This window comes from Hibiscus syriacus, unplaced genomic scaffold, assembly GCF_006381635.1.
Source record: "Hibiscus syriacus cultivar Baekdansim isolate YM2019G1 unplaced genomic scaffold, ASM638163v2 tig00109999_pilon, whole genome shotgun sequence".
NCBI classification, from domain to species: domain Eukaryota; kingdom Viridiplantae; phylum Streptophyta; class Magnoliopsida; order Malvales; family Malvaceae; genus Hibiscus; species Hibiscus syriacus.
The window spans coordinates 372,420-377,951 of NW_024062556.1; the positions used below are offsets into that span (position 1 = coordinate 372,420).

Below are 5,532 nucleotides of genomic sequence, written 5' to 3' on the forward strand. Positions count from 1 at the left end.
TGAAGCTCAAAGATCCTGTCACCTCTCTCGTAACCAGAGAATCAAATGCAGGGAATGTTGGTTTTTGATTTTGTTTTGGAATCACGGTTAAATAACGGTTGTTGCGTCTCGTTATCGGTGCAATCGTCTATTTCCCGTTAAATTGTGGGCACAATCGACCTCAATCGGTGTGAATCCGTGACCTACCGCAAAAACCATGAATAACAGTTTCAGACGGTGGCGCGACCGCAATATCGCGACCGCTATAGCGTTTTCGGAACACTATTTGATACCCTGGTTGAGACATTAAATGTCTCAGATTTGTTGAAATCTGATCTGGCTAAGCTTGGTGGCTCCGACGATCAGCGTGGCTGTGATGGTAGGAAGATGCTGGAAATGACGACTGGAATCTCTTGGTGACGATGTTGGCTTTGGTGATGACGTCGCGACTACTACACCATTTAGGGCTAATGATGAAACCTAATACTATGCTGAGTTGGACCGTCAGATTAGATTTGATCCAACAGTTATGGTTCTTGACGGTTGAGGAGAAAAATACAAAACCCTAATCTAATTGGACCTTTTGTTGTGGGCTTTGGGTGCTGGGTACTTTAGTTTTTTATATTTTGGTTTGGTTTGGTTTTGTATTTTGGGCCCGGGTTTGTAATAAATAATAATAATAATAATAATAATAATAACGTTTGAAAAATGCTGATTACACTTCATTTATAAGATAAAGAGGACTCAAGTCTTAATATTTGTTTACAAAACTTCATATTCAAAAAGTGAAAAGTGGAAACCCATTTAATATGTACATGATCGAAAGCGACGACTAGAGTAATGCAAATTTACATATATATATTTCTTATTTTTATTAATATTGAATTTTTTTATTGAAACAAAGATTAAAATCAAGTTTAGAGAATGTATTTTTAAATGTGGTATAATTTTGTGCATGAATGAAAGTATATTAAAAGGAATTCATATGATTTATCATATCTTTATAATTTATGCATGTGTACCTTGGGATTGAGGTTGACTGGCTTGGCGTTATCACTTATTAAGAAATATTTTGAACTGCCCAATATTTTATATAGTTACCAAATTATATGTTTCTAGGATGCGTCTACAACGAATTCTTTCTTCTTATTATTTTTTTAAAATATATTTTTTCTTCTAAAGGTTCAATAAATTAAAATAATAAAGGAGCCAATAAGACAAGTTGTTTCACTCTTACAAAGTGGTATTATTTTATTGTCTCATTTCCTATCATTTATTTTGGCAAGATTTACGTTAATAAACTGACACTTTTCACCTTTTTACATTTTGAGGTAACCACCTCCGCCCTCTATCGTGGAAAATTATTTGTGCTAAAATCAAAGACAACAATGGAGAAAAATTAGACTGGTTAATATGTTACAGCAATATTGTAAAGTTGCAATATTGTAAAGCTTTTAGGAGGGATTTAAATTACGATTGTTGTCATATTTTCGGTTATGTTGCGTTTATGCAATTGCAAACATAATAGATGTTATTATGGACATTACGGGATATCACAGTCGTATGATAATGATTTCGAATGGAACTTTTACCGTTATATTCCTATAGCTATTCCTATAGCGGGCCAGTATTTAATTCCCTGCTTGTAAGCACAATCCATCAATGGTGTTCCTTTTTCTTCTGGTCACTGTCCTTACCGATAGCGACGCCGACCAATTTGCATGGTTCAGCCTCTTCCAGCAGTTGAACCACGCTTCTCATGGTGGGTCTTAGGGAAGGCAATGTGGTGGTGCATAGAATCCCAATCCTCAACACTTTCACTGCATCCTCTTTCAAACCATCAGGGATCATTGGGTCAACAATGCTTAAAACACACTCTTTGATCTTCATTTTGCTGCAAACCCAACTCACAATGTCCTTATTTTCTCCATATTCTGGATCTATTGCCCTCTTTCCACTCACTAACTCCATTAATACCACCCCAAAGCTATACACGTCACTCTTCTCATTCACCTTGCATGTGTACCCATATTCTGCAAAATTAACATTGTTATACTAATTCACTTGATATTGAGCTTGGAAAGTGAAAAAAATGGGAATTAACGTACCAGGAGCTATGTATCCATGGGTGCCTGCAATGACATGGGTAGAGTCTTTCCCACCATTGACTTGAACAGTCTTGGCCAGTCCGAAATCCGAAATCCTTGGCTTCAAATACTCATCTAACAATATGTTGCTCGATTTTACGTCCCGGTGGATCACCGGCTTTTCGCATCCATGATGAAGATACTCGAGTCCCTTGGCTGCCCCAACTGCGATCTCGTACCTTGATTCCCAATCAAGCATCGTTTTTCGACTCGTATGCAGCCGATCCCATAAGCTGCCGTTAGGCAAGTATTCGTACACCAACAAGCTGGAGTCTTCACTGGTAATGCTGCAGTAGAGCTTCACCACATTGACATGTCTTACCGAGCTCAATGTTCGCACCTCGGCGTCAAATTCTTTTGCTTTACCCTCACGTTTGCTAAGAATTGGAGCAGTACTACTCTGGCCACTTCGGCCATTAGATTCTGTGTTCTGAATGTGCTTCACGGCTAGCTCAATGCCATTAGAAAGCATCACTTTGTATACATTTCCGGACCCTCCTTTTCCAATAAGATTTTCTTGCTTGATGGAATCAAGGATTTCATCTTCAGTGAAAGTTAATACATGGAAAGACTTAACATCCCATGACTTTTCCTTCAATGAATGACCAGCTTCTCTTCTTTCAGTCCTCTTTGAATACAGAAACATCCAAGAGAAGCAAGCAAGATCGTTGCACCAAGCGCAAGACAAACTATAAGCACACGGACATCTTTAGACATGCTGGAGTCAGGTCGACACCGCTTGAAAGATCGGAGTCTGAAAGTTGAACTACAAAGGCCAGGGTTCCCCACCAAGCTACCATTATAAGCTTCAATGGAGAGAGTCTGTGGTATAGGACCAGTTAACCGATTATATGACAAATCAAATAGGTTCAGCTTGAGAGTTGATAAGCTCCCTGGGATTTTCCCGGAAAGTTCATTTCGAGACAAATTCAAAGAGTTCAATGTCGACAAAGATCCTAAACATGATGGGATTTTCCCAGAAAGTGAATTGCCAGCCATGTTTATGTCACTGATGGAAAGACAAGAACCTAATGACTCAGGTATTGAACCAGATAACATGTTATTTTGAAATTTAAGGACGTTCAATCTTTTCAGTACCCCAATTCCTTGTGGGATTTTCCCTGAAAATTGATTGTCATTAATCTCGATTTTAACCAAAGATGTAGCTTCTGAAATCACTTCAGGCAACTCACCTGATAATCTATTGTACCCTACTGAAAGTATCCCCATCTCCTTTGCATTCTTTATATCAGACGTAATTGGCCCTTCAAATCGATTGTAAGCAATGTCAACTATATCCGCTACCGGTAACCCCCATATTCCGGCCGGAACTACACCGGAAAGCGAGTTGTTATTGACTCTAAACCGCTTTAATGTTGTGCAATTTCCATAAGTTGCTGGAATTTTTCCGCTGATCCTGTTCTGAACCATAAGGAGTCCTCTCATGGTTCCTTTGTCACACATGTATGGAGGAATTGGACCGGTTAAGAGATTCTCGGACACATCGATGAAGTCGAAACTGGACCAAGAACCAAGCTTTTGAGGCAAACGACCAGTTAACATGTTGTCGTAAAGAGACAAATTCACCAGCTTCTTCAATTCACCCAACTCAGGGGGTACTTCACCATTAAACTTGTTCTTATAGAGATGAAGGCTTACCAAGTTGTTCAAATACCCCACTTCTGAGATATCTCCTTCAAGATTGTTGGTCGAGGCGTCGAAATTCTCTAGCTTTGTAAGATTCCTTAATCCGACGGGAAGTTTCCCGGTCAGATTATTGTTAAAAAGCTCAAGCTGCCATAGTTTGTGAAGCTTTGAAATCTCCATTGGAATTTCTCCAGATAAGTGATTGTGTTCAAGCTCTAAATTTATAAGCTCTGTGAGGTCTCCAATGGCTGGAGGAATCTTCCCTTCAATGCTACAATTGGCCAAATAAAGCCAATTCAGTTTCTTTAGCTTCGGAATCTGATTTGGAAACGGGGATCGATCCAAAGGGTTGTCTCCAAGGCTTAGAACAGTAAGTTTGGTCATTTTCCCAAGCATTTTCCATGGAAAAACACCAGAAAATCCGCAGTTATTCAAATGAAGGGACTTCAATTGGGTGAGAGAGGATATATCTGGAAATGAACCAGAAAAGAGATTGTTTCCAAGATCCAAATACTGAAGCTTTACACAATAATTCAACTCTTCACTGATTGGACCGTGTAGTGAATTGTAACCAAAAGAGAGTTTTTCTAAGGATTGAAGCTGGCACATTGAATCCAAAGGAAGAACACCGGTAAGCTTCAGGCCTGAAAGCTCGATCTCCTTGACGAACCCTTCATCGTTGCAAGTGATTCCATTGAAGCTGCAAATGGAATTGACTTCCCCCCATGAATCGAGAACAATGGTGGTGGATTTATTAAGGGCGGATTTAAGATTCAACAATAAATGGAGTTCATCGGATTTCACAGGTGAGTAAAAACAGACCATGAGACACCAACAGAGAAAGATTTGATGGAAGCAGCATGTGTTTGACATATTGGAGGATTAAAACCAGACGATGAAATGGTGTATCCTATAATTAAGAGACGGAGAATTGGAAGAAGAAGAAGAACAGTAAACTCCAAGTGGTGACATTGTTAGAAATATGGTTTGTAATAGAGGAAAAGGAAAGGAGGTTCATTATGTGGTGTTGGTGGTTCATTATTGTTATCACTACGTGTGAATGAATGACACCGAGAACTATCAAGCAGCCACAGGGTCGTATTATTATATCAATATTTTATTTAAAATGATTCACATATATATGATAAAAATATATCCACTAACACTAGAATCAAATTAAAAAGAGGTTTTATAAAAAAAAAATTAATAATTTGACCCCAGCATATTTAAAAATAATTACTATATTGATTTGGCTTAATATAGAAATGGTATTCAAATTATACTATTTTCTCGTTTAGGTGTTTAACTTTTTTTCGATCAATCTAGGTGTCTAATGTTTTCAACGTTACACTTTTAAGTGTCTCGGTTGTAATAGACGTTAAATTTTGTTGTTACGTGACACATGTCACGTTCAGGTAATTTTGAAAATTTTATTTTAATTAAACTTAAAAAATATTATATTTAAAAAATCCCAATTTCTCTAAAATTAAAAAAAAAAACTCAAATCCCTAAAATTCCTAACTTTAACCTTACCATCACCATTGATGGCGAATGCGGTCGTCGCTTCTACCACTCTTAGCATCTCCCTTGTCGGTCGTTGTCGTCACGTCACCTGAGTATCATGATTTTCAAACTTTAGTTCGTTGTTCGTCGAGTTTATGGGTTCTCTGTCGTCATGTTCGGTTGTTTGTCGGGTGGAAGTTCTGTTGAAGGTTTGATCGACGGCAATAACAATAAATAGAGACGGCAACAACGATAA

At 38.1% G+C, this 5,532-nt stretch overlaps 1 pseudogene; it reads right to left on the minus strand.

The window, feature by feature from the left end:
- Nucleotides 1-1,535: 1,535 nt before the first annotated feature.
- On the minus strand, nt 1,536-4,737 carry LOC120212161 (annotated as a pseudogene).
- Between the last annotated feature and the right edge of the window lie 795 nt (nt 4,738-5,532).